This window comes from Mytilus edulis, chromosome 7 (genome assembly GCF_963676685.1).
Source record: "Mytilus edulis chromosome 7, xbMytEdul2.2, whole genome shotgun sequence".
Lineage (NCBI taxonomy): Eukaryota > Metazoa > Mollusca > Bivalvia > Mytilida > Mytilidae > Mytilus > Mytilus edulis.
The window spans coordinates 64,861,168-64,879,373 of record NC_092350.1 but is presented as its reverse complement, the minus strand read 5'-3'; the positions used below and the strand labels follow the sequence as shown (position 1 = coordinate 64,879,373).

Genomic DNA, 18,206 nt, shown 5'->3' with positions numbered 1-18,206 from the left:
TGATTGTTTTTTCTAGTGAAATAGTTGTCATCTTGGCACAAAAAATAGTAAAGGATTTGTGTCATTTTTGTTTAATTGAATAATAAATTAAAACATTAAAAAAAAACAGCGATATCATCAATCATTTTAGTCATAAAATTCAGAATCAAACTTTTATTTCTATTAGAAAACAAACATACGTATTAACAAATTAAATTAATAGCGTGTCTACCTACTCTGCCCAGTCTGCATGATTACTATGGCTTATTGGTTGATCATACCAGTTTATTGATGTATAATCACATCTTTTCATAATTGCTTTTCCTAAAGAATAGAAAATACTCAAATAAAGAACATAACTGGTCCCTCTTAGTTTCATGTAATAATCTTTTATTAGCTCACTAGCATTACCTATAATACGTAAATTTTGTCAGATGTTTTGAACATTCCTACTTGAATTTTTCAACTTCTTTTCAAATCCAAAACCTCGTTTAAATATCCCCTTATCTTCTTTATATGAATCCTATAAGTGTTTTAGGAAAACATGTTATGTACACCTCGACCAGACTTACACTTTTAAAATTACAATACGGCAATAAATATGTCCATATACTTTTTATCATTAATACATTGCACGTGCAAAAAACATTGGTTTTGAGCGAACAAGTTAAAATCAATCTAGTTAAGAGTTCCGGATACACAACGTTGATAATGCATTAATTTCATTAATAAGATTTTGTATTTCATAGATTACCGCTCCAACTGCATCTATTTGAAGCAAATTTGTTCCATATGTAATTAAAGTCCCATCGTTGATCCTCAGCCCAATTTTCATGAATGCTACGTATGGTTGATATCACTTTATTGGCCGGACAAGTGAAGTCAAGAGTCTTGTCAAAGTCGTTCTTCCAACTTTCTCCAACTTTAACAAGGTAAAGTACGATAAAAGAAGACATATCCAACATTATTAGGTAGCATCATGTTCACCTAAAATAATTATAATTTACAAATATATAGGCTAACTATAAGTTCAAATCGAATATTCAAATAAAAAGGAGAATAAGATATTTGTTTTTAATACTGTTAACTTTGATTGAGTTCGCCATAGATTAATCTTTTTTTTTAAATATGGTATATATAACGACACAAATTTGAGTCCAGGTATGATATCTTTGATAATGATATGTTAAGACAATTTCCCTATTACATTTACACTAAACACGTTGATATGATCAAAATAAGTAAGTTATTAAGATGAATAGATAATTCCGTATAAAATTCATTTAACAAACTTACTTAAAATATGAACGGATATCTGTCAGAATTGTAATATTGTGTTACAATGTTATTTGCAATACAAACTAACAAACAAGTTCCAATTTCATTTATATTGCATATCTACATGTAACATATGGACATCGATAAGTTTTGTGTTACCTTACGTTCCGGAAGACTAAGCATTTTATAATTTTCAGCAATAATATTAACTAATTAATTAAACCTTTTTTTACGAATATTAAACGGAAGTCGAACGAAACAAATATGTTTGTGTTCTAAATTATATGTCATGCAATTTTTCTTATTGGATTGGCGATTAGATTTGTAAATTGCATAGAAATAAGAGTTAACAAAAAGAAAAAAATAATCGGCTAACATTGTATTAAAAGATTGACAAATCAAAGGATTTTGATTCGTTTTCTGCCTAATATATGTCCATACAATTATCTTGTATTAACAAATATCGATGACAATATATTTACGACAAAAATGTATAGTTTTATGTAGAGCTGCTTAGGACTAAAAGGCTGTGTTCTAAAAGTGGCACGGTAGCATTTGCCTTTCTGGATAAAGGTTGCACTTTTGTGTACCGAACTTAATTCAATGTATATAAACAGTTGATTGGACATACAAAACAGTATCAACTAAAATTCTTTACCAAACGCAGGGATGAATCCAGTGTAGAAAACTATGAAATATTTTTTTGAAACAGGTGAAAACAAATTTTTGTGAATTTCTAAAATTTCTATTCGCTGCATGATAAAGACCTAAAACCACTAGTGGCCTTATGTATTTTAAGATAGCAAAAAGGGTAAAATGGTCGTCAAACATATTCAAATTCATTTTTGAATATTACAGTGAACGTACTTTAGTTACTTAGTATGTAGAATTTTTGCAATATTGGAAAGTGGTGAAATTCTTAAAAGGACCTTATCATTATCCGTATGAGCCAGGAAATACTACTGTGCCACATAAAGCCCATGATCACAACAGAACATATAAAGGTGAACCGTGCATAGTTAATTGTAAAATAAATACCGGTCAGTGGTTCAAGGCAATTACATATTTTAGATCATTTCTGCACCAAATGGGATATATTTTATATATTTTGTTTCATTTGAAATTGGAGTTTTCCCGTTTGCTATTTGTAGTGATTATTTATAGATGGGAACAAGTATAACCATGGTTCTGCAACAGTATGTACTATTTATAAAGTTTGATGATATGTGCCTAAGGCAGGAGGAAAGTTTTGGCGGTTTCTACGGTTTGGGTATTTTTATGGTACTATATAAAGTTTGGCATTTAAATGTATTAGTATCGAATGTGCTCGCACTTGAATTGAAGTTGGTCACATTGGTATATATACGATCATATACAGTTGCTGCTATTTTTATTGTACGTACAGGCGTTGGAGGTATTTGCCGAGGAAAAAGAATCGATACTAAAGATGAACTATAATATTATGTCATGTATTTATATGTTGTTTGAATCGAAAAATCTGTACAATAAAGTAAAATAAAATATTGTATCGCAAGAGAAAAAATGTGTTACTGCGAGCAACTAATCCTATATCTGTGTGTGTCTTGTTTCGGTACTTATACATCTTCGGATTTCAAATGTTTGGCTTTGAGCGTTCCTGATGAAGGCATATCCAGGAAAGCGTTTCGGACGCAATAAACTATTCAACGTGTTGTTTTTTATAGCCTATTGAAGATTAAATACTTTAGATTTGAACGAGCAGGGCGAGGGAGAATTAAACGATCGTTATAAATTTCCATATATTTCTTTGCGCCTAACAAAAAAAAAATTGTAATTGAAATTATCAGTACTTTCAGAATCATATATACACCTCATAAGATGGGGAAATAACCTATTCCCTGAAGTGACATAGTTGTGTCATTAGGTTATGTTTCGCTGTCTTCATATCAAATAATATGAACTTCTTCCACTACTTTGTTGTTATACATATGGTTTAAAATCTAAATTTTCAACTCATTTGCATTACTAACGGTTCACAAATAGAGTGTTCCAAAATTTCTTTATGCATCAAAGTTATGCTTAACATGCGTAGTGTCTCCACACTTTTTCTATTGTTGATATTTAACAGTAGTGGATATATTGAGTTCATTTTATTTATTGTATTATACAATAAAAAAAACATTGACCTTTTTTCTATTTTTATACGTATTGCGTGTATACTATTTGAAAGTCATTCAAGTATGAAAAGACATTTAAAACCCTCTAAATAAAAAGAAACATACACTGATCGTTTAAATATTTTGACAGAAATAATTAAGTAATTAAAAATCGCGAGCTATATATAAGTAATAAGTACGTGATGGTATTTTGAAAAGACGACATCAAACGTAAGTTATTTTTTTCAATATATTCCTAATAAGCTCTTTTTGACCATATTTACTTTTTACCATTATAATTATAACACATTGTCAATCTTAGTATAATCATTCTGCTGTTACTTGTAGTCTTTTTACAAAGGCTATCGACTGTGATATATAATGATAACAATAAAAAGCTCATACATTTTAACAAAATAAATACTTTTTCGTATAGCCTTTTTAAAAGAATTAGAAAAGGTTAGCAAAACAATACTTCCGCAATATGAGACGCACTCTTTGAGTTGTATAAAGGGTTAAAGTATAAATGTCATTTAAAAATTCAGTGAATCGCACAAACCTGTTATTCAGAAATTTAAATAGAAATTGTAATTTCATAAAAAAAAAAAACATTAAACGATTTTTAAGTCGTTAGTAGTACACGAAGAGTTTTTGAAAATTCGATCAATAAAATTAAGTGATCATGTGTATTACCTTATTCCAATACTTTGGAATCCACTTAAAGGCCGGATACACGGATATCTATTATACTCCATGATTATAACAGTCAAACAGAAATATTGTATTGGATTTGCAAATCCGTTATATAAAAGAAGAAAAAAACAATGGATATGGGGTATTCATCCATGACTCAAAATCTGTACATACATTATACACTGGGACATGGTCTGAAAAATCATCAGCATCTTGTATGCCTGGCATTAAATGCTGGGCTTTTATTGGGGGTCATAAATCACTGGCTGATGGTCAGACTACCTGCTGGGATAATTAAAGGTGTTCAGCCGGGTGTCTTAAATCCTTTAACAGGTAGAAAGTTTCATGTATTGATCATGTTGATTGCATAATATTTAGCTGTATAGGTAAATGTACTTGTGTAGTCCTCACAGAATTAAGAAAAAATATAACTTTTGTTATGCTTTTCTGTTATTTTGTCTGTCAGAATAAAACATGAAAGAATATATTTTTTCATATTTGTTTATATTCTTCACCTGCTGTGTTTTAAGAATTTATCTAATGAAATATTTTAAATCTAATATTTGTTCAAGTGTTAAAAAAACTAAATTTTACAATGTAAAAAATATTCATAACCATCTTCCTTTATTAATAAATATATATTGAATAGATAATTACAAATAATAAAAAGATTTTAATTATTTTTTAAAGGAAATAGGTTAATTAAGAAAATTAAATAATGGTATTTGTTTTTTTTTTTGTGTCTCCTGTTTGTGCGAAAACAAATTGTCATTTTAAAGGATTTTGGTTTTATATACAAAAGACTATGTTTTTAATTGGTACATGTGCATTGTATGTATGTAATTCCTTTCTTTTTTTTAAATCTTGTGACCTTCTTGTCAGATTTTACAAGTTAAAGCTCTTCCTTTTTTCTTTACTTATTTGTAGCATTCATGGTATTATTTAGTCTTGTTTTTTATGTTTCACCAGTAAATAAAATCTTTGTTGTTATGCTCTTTTCTCATCTCCAGTCATTATGCAGTGTTCAATATCTCGGCGTAGTCTTCTTGTGTAGATGTGTCTCCCCATATGGTGTTGTGTACATCTCCAACTATAATAATACTTTAGATCTGGGTACAACATGATATTTTGTCTTTTTACCTTGGCCACTCCATTTCACAAGGAAATGGCTATACTCTTTGGCTATTGTTCTAGCAGTCATGACAAGTTACTAAGTGATATCATTGCTACTACTACTAAATAGAGTTTAATGGCGACTACTCTTGCGGGTATTGCGCCAGATTACCTTATATAAAAACATTTAAGTAAATGTTTTAAAATTATCATTATTTAGGTATTAGCCTAAATTATACATTTATATTATAGAAATTTGTGAGTTTTTGTTTTCCTTTAAATTTAATCTTGTTATTTAAATCTGAACTATAGTGTGTATTTAAATATTTTGATTGTCTTGTGGTTAATTTATAGTACGAAGAAAAATATGTGAGCTTATTATTCCGTTATTTGTAACTTAGCCTTCTTTGTTTATAAATATTAAATGATTTGGTAGGAAGGTGTGTTTGTTTTTTATAATGAAAACTGTACGTATCAAATACTCTTGGATAGACATATCTGACTTTTCCAAATATACAAATCCTAGAAGGGGTCTGACATATTCCCGTACACGGTAAATACGTTAATACAATTATACTGTGGCTCGTACGTCCTTAGTAAATTGTGATTCTGTGTATATTGAATTTAACCAAAGATAGCACCTTCACTTAAAAAGGTTTTTAAGATTACGTTCTAGAAGAAAAATATATATATTACTGTGAATGTATAATTAGAATATTATAATATTAATGTATTGTTGTAACATATTTGTGTGTAAACTATTGCTAGTGTCCATGTTTTGCAGTTATGTACAGTATAGAATCCAAGTGCTATCTTAGTAGTACTTGATTTAGTGCACTACTTTAAAAATAAAAAAAATCGTAAAAGTTTTAGTGTATATTGTCAAATTCAATGGGTTATGTTTCTTATATTTAGAAATTATAAACTGATAAATGATACCCTCCAGCTCTGTAAAAACTATTAAAAAGCCAGTATTTAGAAATGAAAAAACTAAAAAAAAAGGTAAATAATTTATATCTACCAAATTATGTGTTTTTTGTGTCGTCCGTTTAGACTGGAGTTGTTTCCCCTGCACTGTAAAGAAATGCATTGTAGGTTAATACTTGCAGCCGTGAAGCTACCATGTGGCAACCATGACCATGTGCTGCAAGCAGACACGACGAGCCCTGAATAGTAATGATAGACAATAATACTAATACAAGGTTAGTATTTACACGGTGCATTGTTTTTAGTCGTTGTTAAATGTGCTGGTTGATTCTTAAAATCATCATATCACAAGGACCGTGGTTCTGGCAAGCCAATGCCCTTAAAGAAAACTATCCCACGATAAGATAACTTATCTCGACCCCATGTATAACCCTATCAATTTTAGCTACGGTGTCAATAGTTTATCCATTGACAGCAGCTGAATCACATTCCTCTTAGTGTTAGTTAGGTACATATATATACATGTACATGCAGTTAATTCTTGTTGTGAGGTTTGTATCCCCAATTTGATTTGGGATGGACCGACGAGAGTGTGATTGTGATTGATGATTTCTGGGAGATATTTCAGACTCCTGTGGCATGATATTTTACATAATTTTATGATCCCATGTATTTATAAGCAAATTTATATAAAAAAAATCTACTTAATGCTAATTAATTTAATCAATTTTATTTTCATTTCCTTACTATATTTTCTCTTATCAAGAGTTCATTTAATCAGTTGTTACAAATGTAATTAGTATTTTGAATATTTGATATTTCTTCTCATACTTGTTATAATCTATGGATTGTTGTCCAGTGACTAATATTTCAATGTTTTGTTTAAAAGTAATTTTACTAATGAATACGAAACGCGCGTATGTCGTATGTACAAGATTTAGTCCTGGTATCTATGATGAGTTTATTTGCAAGCCCTAAAGCTTTTGTCATTACTCTTTACCTATACTGATAATCTGTAGGTTTTCTCACCCTGACCAAAAGCATCCTATTAAACAATTATAAACATGTTTTTACAAAGTTTACACTAGAAACTAGAAGTATTTTCTGTATAATTTTACTTTTATCGCATACCCGTTTTTATTAAATAATCCCATATTGGGATTAGTGTCTGAAAGGGTTTCCGCTGGCGGTCGCCCAATTTGCGAAAAAATAAATAATTGTGGGTTAAACATGTTTGTGAGATCTCAACCCTCCCCCTATACCTCTAGCCAATGCAGAAAAGTAAACGCATAACAATACGCACATTAAAATTCAGTTCAAGAGAAGTCGAGCAAAATTTATAATTGGATGGATGGTCACCTTTACAATTTACACACTTTGGGGATTCAGTGTTACATTCGTTATATTGGTGGACTTCGCCACATTTCCTACATTTTCTTTTATTACTGCAATTACCTGCCATATGTTCATATCCCTGACATTTATAACATTGAATGGGATATGGTACATAAAGCTTTATTTTATAAGTATTGAATCCAATATTTATGGTTTGGGGTAGTATTGGTACATGAAAGATCAGTTTGACTGATCTTATCATTTTTCTTGTATGTATTACTAGTTTTGTCATAGTATGCTAGACGTGTTGCCTTACTAACTTTTTGACCTTTCATGATTGATTTTAAGTCTTCATCCTCGATATCGAAGTCAAGCGGCACGTTGTATATCACTCCAGTCGATTTGGGCAAACTTGTCCTAATCGATCACTCACCAATGGAGGTTCTTTGTTGGATGGCTTTCCATTGATGTTTATCTTGGCACTCGATTAGTAAATTGCCGTTTGCGAGTTACTTTAAATTGTTTGCAACTCCTACCGAATCCGATAGAGCCTTTTGAATTTTAATTGGATTTTGTCTTTCAATTTTCATTGAAGTGACAATGTTAGCCTTCATATTATTAAAGATCAGCTTGTCATATTTTGTTTAGTATGAAAACACTTAACCATGTCCTAATTTAAACTTTTGTTCTCATTGATTAATTCTGATAAGTATGCTTTGATCTTTTTGTTGATTGAATATAAATTTCATTAACATTAATTAATTTCCAATAAATCCCTTGATCCCTCTACATCAGCAATTATTTGTTCTAATGAAGTTAATTAATTGATTAAACAAAAAAAATATGGTAATTTAATAATGCTTGTCAACACAATTATCCTTTATTTCTTTGATTTCTAATTATATGAATTTCAACTGATTTGAGAAAAGAACAAAACTCATCTTTTATCAATTAATTTTTAAGAGCAAAAATAAATTCACTGGAAAGTTGTTATGGAAATGAGTTTGATATATATTTTTCTTTAAAGAAACATACTTTTATATTAAAAAAAATATTATTTCCCATTAGTTTCATACATGTAGATGTGATAGAGATTGCGGAGACATGCATGATTATAGTTTGTTCATTAAAAGTGACACCTGCATATTTATTGAAAGGAAATACATGCCGACCTCCATATGGTTGTAAATATTAAAGTTATATCATACATGTATAGATATATAGACTTGTAAATAAAGATTATTTATTCAGTATTGTTAATGAACATTCAGAGAAAAAAGATCGTTTAAGAAAATGCCGAAATCTAAACTTAGTCACTGCCATAGACTAGAAATAGTATCTCTAGTCAGAATTGGAAAGTCAGCGCGATAGTCCGGTATGTAGGAGATAAACATGGTATTCACGTTGACTGGTGTACTGTTAAAAGGGTTATAATAAAGTACAAATGAGGAGATCTTTTTGATGAATCAATGTCAACCGACAGCTTTATGAAATTGAGAAAAGTTTCTGATTGTGATATTTTAACAGTCAAAACCGCTCTTTCTGAAAATTGTAGCAATGACTGTAACAGACATTCAGTGCCAATTCCAAGAAACAGGGACTTCCTGTTCATAGTGCATAGAGTAATCAGGGAAGCTGCCTACACTGCAAGTACACCTCGTTATTGTCAAATGATTCGTGAAGTCAACAAAGTTAAATGCGTAAATTTCTGTACACAGCTTGTGTTAGATAATGACAATTTTAATGACATTGTATTCACCGACGAATGCAAAGTGCAATTTCAAGATAACAAAGTTGTTGTTTATCGTTTAAGGAATGATTCTGCTACATCAATTCCAGAACCGAAGCATCCACTGAAATGCATATATGGGGAGGTATCAGTCGTAGGGGAACCACACGTCTTCTGATTTTCGACGGGATTCTTAAGTCCGATTTTTTCGTTGGAAACATATTAGATAGACTCTTCTGCCTTTTATCAAATCTGTTTATCCAGATGGTCATCGTTTTTAACAAGACAACGACCTAAAACATCGCTCCAAGCTTGCCAAAAGTTTCATGATTGACGATGACTTTAAGTGCTGCTGACCTTCCGAATTTCCCGATATCAACCCAATTATGGAATATGCTGAAACGCAGACTTGCTAAAAATAACTTTAAAACAAAAGATGACCTTCAGACAGCTCCTCAAGCGTTTTGGATCAGAGACCTTACTTTGGAGTACTGCAACCGCTTTATTGACCATTTATACAAAGTTGTCCCAGTAGTAATAGCATTAGAAGGACGTGCAACAGCCGATGTACCTCGTAAAATATTTCCAGAAAGGTCTTTTGGTAAATCGATTCGATATTTCAAAACCAAGTTAGATGACCCCAGTTTCACCAAGAAGATCGAACACCTCCTACCGCAATGAGAAAACCAAGTCAAGAACACGGAGAGATGCAGCAGAGAATATTTCATAACAGTCTTTTTCAACGCTACCAAAATCATGCAAAAATATATCTTTAATTTGTTGTACACTCAAAAGGGGGCTTCAAAAAGTTTTACTAATTATACCCATTGCCTTATCAAGTAATAACCTTATACTGTTTGTGACTAATTTCTGAAACGTATATATATATTTTTTCTACATGTTCTTGTTCTTTAAGTACAAAAGAAAATATCGAAATTTAATGTAAACACGTATTTACGCTACTCAGTAAGTTTTGAATCATAATTGAGATAATTTGCTGCATTCTTTCTTACTGGGGGAAAAAAATTTCAGAAATGTTTTTTTTTTTTTTTTTTTTTGCTGCATACTATTTTACCAGAAAAAAATCTCCAATTATTTTTTTTTTTCTATCATTAATTATTTAGCCAGTTGAATATGACGTTAGATTTTTTTTACAAAGAATACACTGGACATGGTTTCATGTTTGGCTAATAATTTCTTTTATAATTTTATCCATAAAGTGTACAGGAAAAACCCAAAAGTTTTAAACACATGTACACACGTGTTCTTATCGTGTCAACCTTGACCACGCTTTCACCAGCAATACATTTAAATGTTCAATCATATTCTCTTCCCATTCAAATATGTTATTACAATAAAAATAACCATCGTATCTTACAAACGAAAAACTAGTTGTCAATAATCTGCGTTTCATCAGCTGTTTCATTCGTGTATTTCTTATTACAGTAATATTTCACGTTTTGAGAATATATAACATCACGTTTTCAAATATGAACAACGACAGGAAACTAACGTTTTAAAAAAGATAACTGATCTACAAAATTGCTAGAACGTATATCTAACAACGAAATCTGGAAGTAACGAGAAAAAGAAAGAAATGGAAAAAATATTTGAACTTATATTCATAAAAAAGATTAATAAGAAAACAATAATTGTATAGAGTGTTTCTTCTTCGGGCAGACCTGAAAAAAATAAAATATTTCTTTTATTGGTAAACTAAATAATTTGAACTGAAACAATCTGAAAACCGTTCATGCCTTTTACATGTCTATGATATAATTATCGATTTTACCTGTAACATTATCATAACTAATTACATATATTAAATAGCATGTGCGACCGACCAAGCATGTTTGGCTGATTTTATTGCACTTGTTATCAGCTGATGATTTGATTGACAACAGGTAATCTAATCATCAATATTTAGGTCGCTGATGCTGGGCCTTTTTTAAACCTGCAATATTTTTCAGACCATGTCACGGAATGTACTGTACATAGCAAAAGAAGTACTTGTCCCAACATAAAAACATGAAGGCTAAGCAACACGAACTCCACCAATAACCCGGGATCATCACAGATACGCCGGAAGAATGAGCAGATCCTGTTTTATGTGTGGTATCCATCGTCTCGCACAAGTATAATTCAGCTATTCACATGAAAGGCGTATAGGTCGGAGCTGTGGTCGCGACAATTTGAACACATCTGTGAAGGAGATGTTCTTTAATTATGAATGATCTTGTGGTTGTTTCCGTTAACTTTTCGTGTGGATAACTCCACCCTTTTGATCTCTTAGTTTACTAGATTATTTGAGAAAACAAATTCCCAATCAAATGAATCATAATTAAAAACGCAAGTTCCGAATCAAAAGATTAATTGGAGATTTGATTTTGGTCTCTGGTGGAGGGTTGTCTCATTAGAAATCAAAGTGTTTCGTAGTTTACCTTTGAATATGCTTTTCATTTCAAATCGTATCTCTTGGTGACATGCTTTAAAAAAAAAGTGATATGAATTAAATAAACATTAATTTATTTCATTTGTACCTTTTGTATAAATGTAAAGAAGTTTGTCAAATAATGATAGATCATTTTAAAAATCAAAATGAATAGCATTAACCTGTTATTTAGATATTTGAATAGAATTTTTTAACTTGAACAATTTATAAGTGGTTAGTACACATAATAGTGATCATGTTGGAGGCCTCATTGTGACTTTCAGATAGAACTCACAATAAAAGCGCTGCATTTAGTTTTTATGTCATTAATTGCAGTGTCATGTCTTCATACCTTATTTTCTTTGTTTTTCTAAAATATTTAACATTTTGGAATAGCTCTTATTTGAGTTTTCTTAAATTATACTATGAAATATTTACACGTAACTTATATTTGATATAATATTTTTTATACCAAAGAAAACCCCAAACTTTTTAAAACATTTTTGGAATATTATAAATGATAGATATCATGTAATGAATTGGCTAAAAGTTACTCAGTTATTTTTTAGTTACTTCCAAATCTTCACATCATTTTCAATTAATGAATCAACTGCCCTTTTTTCAGAAATATATTTGAAATCTGAATTTATTGTCGCCAAAAAATCACAAACACCCACAAACAAATAGTAGTAATCAAAGGCAACAGTAGTATACCGCTGTTCAAAACTCATAAATCCATGGACAAAAAACAAAATCGGAGTAACAAACTAAAACCGAGGGAAACGCATTAAATATAAGAGGAGAACAACGACACAACACCGAAACGCAACACACACAGAAACGGACCAAGCAACAGACAAAACACCACGAGAATAACAAATATAACATAAAAACCAAATACATGAATTTGGGATAGACAAGTACCGTGCCACGTCTTATCTCAAAAATAAGAGAAAACACAAACGACTCAACGTTAAAATGCAACACACACAGAAACGAACAATATTATAACAATGGCCATCTTCCTGACTTGGTACAGGACACTTTTAAAGGGGAATAAAGTGGTGGGTTGAACCTGGTTTTATGGCATGCCAAACCTCGCACTTTAATGGCAAAGTTAAATATAACATTGAAATGACAACATAATATTACAGGACTACAATACAAATAAAAAGGAGACCATATTAGACAAAGAAAAGCATGATTAATAGATAACAAAAAGCATCAGGTTTAAAATTCAATACGCCAAAAACGCGTCTTGTCCACACAAAACTCAATAGTGACGCCCAGATATAAAAGATCGAAAGTGAAAAAAGTACAAAGTTGTACAGCACTGAAGATCAAAAGTTGAAAAGGTTTTGCCAAATACGGCATTGTTTGTATGCCCGGGATAAGAACATTCTTATTATATAGAACAATTCATGCTATTGCAAACAGTAAATTTTATCAAATGAATATGAAAGAGATATACATAATGAAACTGAAGTATTAACTAATTACAGAAAACTAAACCCGAATACATAACGCCCAGATATAAAAGATCGAAAGTGAAAAAAGGTACAAAGTTGTACAGCACTGAAGATCAAAATTGAAAAGGTTTTGCCAAATACGGCATTGTTTTTATGCCCGGGATAAGAACACTTTTATATAGAACGATTCATGCTATTGCAAACAGTAAATTTTAACAAATGAATGTGAAAGCATAATCATGTGAATAAATTATTTCGGCACAATGTAGAGAAGTAACTGTGATTTATATATGTTATATTTAAATCAATTATTACAAGTATATTACACAGAAGTATTTCTCCACTGAATGTTGCTATTTGTTATAACTCAAAGAGGGATTAGGAAAAAAATACTTTAAATTTACTATAAATTTATATGTATGAAGAATATACTGAAAGCAATTTCTGAGCAGATGAAATTTCATTTCGGTAAGAAAAGGATAACATGTCAGAAGACGCAGCAAAACGGAAAAAAGAGAGAAAAAAACAGAATTTGCAAGCCTTCTGTTGCACCTGTGATCTCTTCTGATTTTTGTGATGTTCGTGTTGCTAGGTCTTTTTCTATGTACATGTAATGGTTTGTAGACGGTTATATTTAGTCTTCTTAGCCTTGATGCTCTTGATTACTATTAGTCATAACAGTGTTTAATATCTACCTCTGAAACGTTTTGCCTCTTTTATGGACTAGGTTTTTTTTTATTCACTAAATGAGTATGTAATACATAGCCCCGTGATAGAAATAATCATCGATTCAACACTATATCAAGAAATTGATAAATTTAGCAATCTTTTGAAAAATGGACAATATTATTCTTGTTGTAAATGTCTTCTTGATGTAGCTGATGAGTATTTTGTCAAGAAATATCGGCGTTTGAATATTGTAGTATACAGGGTAGAAATAGTAGACCAAATTGTATTTGTAGCGTAGTAATGATAATTTTACTACTAAGCAAACATAATAATTTTCAAAATATATATTGAACAGACTTACATTGATGGATGTCGCGTTTTTTTTTTCTTTCTTTTTTTCATAGTGCACTAACAACCTGTTAATCGTGGAAGGTAATAAACAAAAAATAAAAATTGTATCTTAATATTTTAATAACAGGTTAATGATGTTGATTTTACATTTTATAAATGAAATTCAAACTGAAATCAGTTTTATAACTCATGGAGTGTGTCTCGACTTTAGGTTGTTTTGTTTTGTTAACCCTTAGTCATTCTTTTGAATAGCTATTTAAAAAAATGGTATTTGACTGTTATACAAAATACTTTAATAATCGCTTTATTACTATAACAAAGCACCTGCCTTTTAAGCTGGTACATGAGTCGATGTAAAACAGCAGCCAGATACTAATAGATCAAAAGTAGTTATGATAACTATAAATGTTGTTACGTATTTTGTAAAACTATTATATACATTTGATTGTAATGAAAAACGTATCTTATTAAACCAAATAATATCAGTGTTAACAGATTTATAATGGTAAGACACATACATTTTTGTTTATTATAATCATAAAATTAATAATTGTAATGATTTCTATGAAGAAGAAAAAACATGTTGTATTTTTTTAATACATCACTTACTAAACACTATATCGATCAAGGTTTTCTACAACAACAAAATTTTTGACAAAGTATTTAAAAGACAGGGTCATGAAATTTATTTTGATGGTTTCAAATGTCTTTTTAATACTTGTCAGACTTCCAAATATCATATTTACTTGATACGCAATACCTTATAAAAATAGAAACAAATCATTATCTTTTCTTTCAAATTATAAATTTGAAACAACATGTGATCAGGAATGATGAGTAGTAATTAGAGGCCTCTTTGAGTGATTATATACAGTCCAAAGAATGCATTGTTAAAAGGCTCGTGTATACTTTCAACCCTCAAGATTCATTTGTTATCAATAACAGAATCTCTATTAGAATTTATTTTACATGGCTTGAAATTGATCCTTCGTTTAATCATCTGGATACTGAGCAATGGTTAGAAATATCAACTCATCATCAATTTGGGAAAATAAATATAAACATTATGTAGCCGCTATTGTCAAATATCAAAACTGAAGAAAGTGTGAAGACATTGTGCATTATCTAATGCATAAAGAAAATTCAAATTTTGTAATAAATTATTTTTACCATCAGGATACTAACAAGGTGAAAATTTAGATATTAAACCAACATGCATAGCGAAAAAGTATTAAAAGGAGGTCATAGTTTTTATCAAAAGACAGTTTTTCCATCATGCAGCGAGTCATAACCTTAGGCAGTAACTATTTCAATTAAGGGGAAGTGTTATTCATGTTATTATCAGAATGAATCTAATTTGTCCTTTTAAATATAGCATTTCTCTAATTTTAGATAACTTGTATCACTCACACCAAGATTTGCCTTTTAAAGCGTTTACTTTCCGCTATACAAATGTTCTCTCACTAAATAATTCAAAATTTGGTGACTTTGATGAACGCATCTTTCCCATCGAACTAGACATAAGGTTTGAAAAGTCTGCCTCATATCTTGACCTATATCTAGAAATTGACAATGAGGGTGGATTTAGAACAAAACTTTACGACAAAAGAGACGATTTCAGTATTCTATTTATACACTTTCCATTTATATCATCAACATTCTTGCAGCGCCTGCATACGGAGTATATATCTCCCAATTGATACGATATTCCCGGGCTTGTTTTTCCTATCATTATATATATGTATATTTCGTTGATATACGGTTGCTGCTCACAAGGAAGGTTTAAAACCAAACGTTCCAAATGGCGAAATTGAAATCATCTTTCGTAAAATTTACGGACGCAATCACGAGTTGGTTGACCGTTATGGAATAACCGTCTTACAGATGATATCGGAAATGTTCCTCATGTCGTAACTTCAATCTACGACCTTTTTCACCACGAATGTGATCTACCGACTAAGACTATTTACCGGGTTTGTAATAACATGAGCAACACGACGGGTGCCGCATGTGGAGCAGAATTTGTTTACCCTTCTGGAACTACTGAGATCACCACTAGTTTTTTGTTGTGTTAGTGTTGCTTAGGCTTTAGTTTTCTATGTTGTGTACTATTATTTTTTATATTCAAAGTAAGTTGCAAAATTTTGTTTTGATTGACATCAGGGTCCGTCTGTCAACTTCCGGGGAAGAATAAAGGCTAGAATTTAGGCAATGTACTATATGTTCTGACGCCAGATTACATTTAAATCAATCTAAATTTTTACAGAAATTCAAACTAGAAAGCCTACACTTTCAAATAAATCTACATTCAGTTACAGAACTAGTGATATAATAACACTAAACAATTTTTAACAAAAATTATATATTTTTTAAAGAACTACATTCGTACGTACCGGACTGGTTGCTGTAACTAAGATCCTATTCCTGTCAGACTCTATTTTTTCCAAAACTTAAAACTGCATTTTTAAAATGAAGATATACATCTCAGTAGTTATTAAGCAAAGTTTCAATAAATTTGATTGAACAGTTACAGAATTATTCATCCTTATCTATAAAATCTCAAAGACCACAAAATTGACCGGAGAAAATCCTAAATTCATTAGGAAAATAGCTAAAAATCAGCAAAACTTTGTTATTTCAATAGATATTTACATTCTGTGTATTGCATATGGTAGATAAATTCATTCTTTGTATTGAAATCTAATTTAAACAAAAATTTGCTAAAAACTAAATTAATAATATTTATTTTAATAAAAAAAAAAATCTTTTTTTTTTAAAGAATTACATAATATGCAAAAAGGCATAACCCATAACAAGGGTATAAAATATGAGACAAAGTTTTCAAAAAGTCTAATAAGTTTTTTTACAATATAATGTTAGAGGCTAGATGCAGAGAAGTTCTCACTTGTAGCTAAAACCAGTCAAGACGGCACCTCCTATAGTTTAACAGATGTGAAGGAAAGTCCTTGATCTTCCTTACCGCATAAGGTGTCACACCTATTAATTACTCCCTCCAATTTAGAACGTATGTGAAAGTAGGCCTAATCAGACAAAAAATAGTGCATTTGGTGTCATCGTTTACTTAAACTAACCAAACAATTGGCAGAAATGAAACTTTTGATGAAAGAGAAAATTATCAAGACCATTTTGGGCTAAAAATTTACTTGTATATGAGTTTGCATTCAAAAATGAGGATTAATGCACTCCATAAAACACTATTTTAATATTTCCTGAAAACCAGGGGTTATTTTAGTGGTATCTCTATTCGGAAGACCTCTTCTTTCTTATATGATTTTAAACATATATTGAAAATTGGCATGTAGAAAGCTGATACCTGCACAATTCAGGATACACCTGGTTTCAACATGTTCTATGAAGTTAAACTTTAGGTAAAATATTTAGAAAGATGTAATAATTGCAAAATTTGGTTGAACAGATAGGGTTTATTTATTAGTGGTGTGACACCTTAATGCTACTGTGTGTTGTTGTACTTTTGACTGCTCTAAATTTCCCACTAGTCCATACGTGTGTTCTCGTAGACACTCAAACCGTTTTGCCTGAGAGCCATGTACCATAGTCCAAACAAGTTCACCAACCTGAATATAAATAACAAAGGCAAGTTGATAATGCAGGAACTTTAAAAATGAAACTTAGGAAAGAAGCATTAATGAAAAATGAAATTTAAACAGCGAAGCTGATAAAAGAGCACTAAGTGTTTCCTAACCAGAAGCTGATCTTCAAAAGTTCCAAAAGCAATGAAGATATTGCTCCATTCATATACTTCTGAAATAGATACAAACAAAATTAACGGTCCTTTTAAGGACCAATAAAAATCTTAAAAAGGAACTCTAAAATTGTTGTGCATTTAGTTTAATTTGCTTTTATAAGCTAATTAGCCCTACCCCTTAAATATCTTCTAAAAAATGTAGAGAGCCCCTGGCAAGTGTTTCTGAGTTTACACAATGTCTTGTCGTTTTTTTTTTTGTTTTTTTTTGTGATGCGGGTCTAAATAAATGTGAGCTGGATTCGCACAAAACTTTCATAACCGAATGGTGGCACAAAATGAGTTATGTAATAGTCACAATTCATCAAAAACT

General features: G+C 30.6%; 1 protein-coding gene across 3 annotated transcripts in view; it reads left to right on the top strand.

Moving 5' to 3' along the window:
• Window positions 1–3,514: 3,514 nt before the first annotated feature.
• Window positions 3,515–18,206, top strand: part of LOC139481991 (uncharacterized) — a 41,822-nt gene continuing 27,130 nt past the window's right edge. The window contains exon 1 of one of the 3 annotated variants that reach the window (XM_071265620.1): window positions 3,515–3,623. The gene's annotated coding sequence lies outside the window, so the exon portion shown is untranslated. Of the gene's footprint in view, window positions 3,624–6,307; window positions 6,401–18,206 lie in introns of those variants that run through there. The other 2 variants (XM_071265616.1, XM_071265617.1) reach the window with 2 other exon arrangements.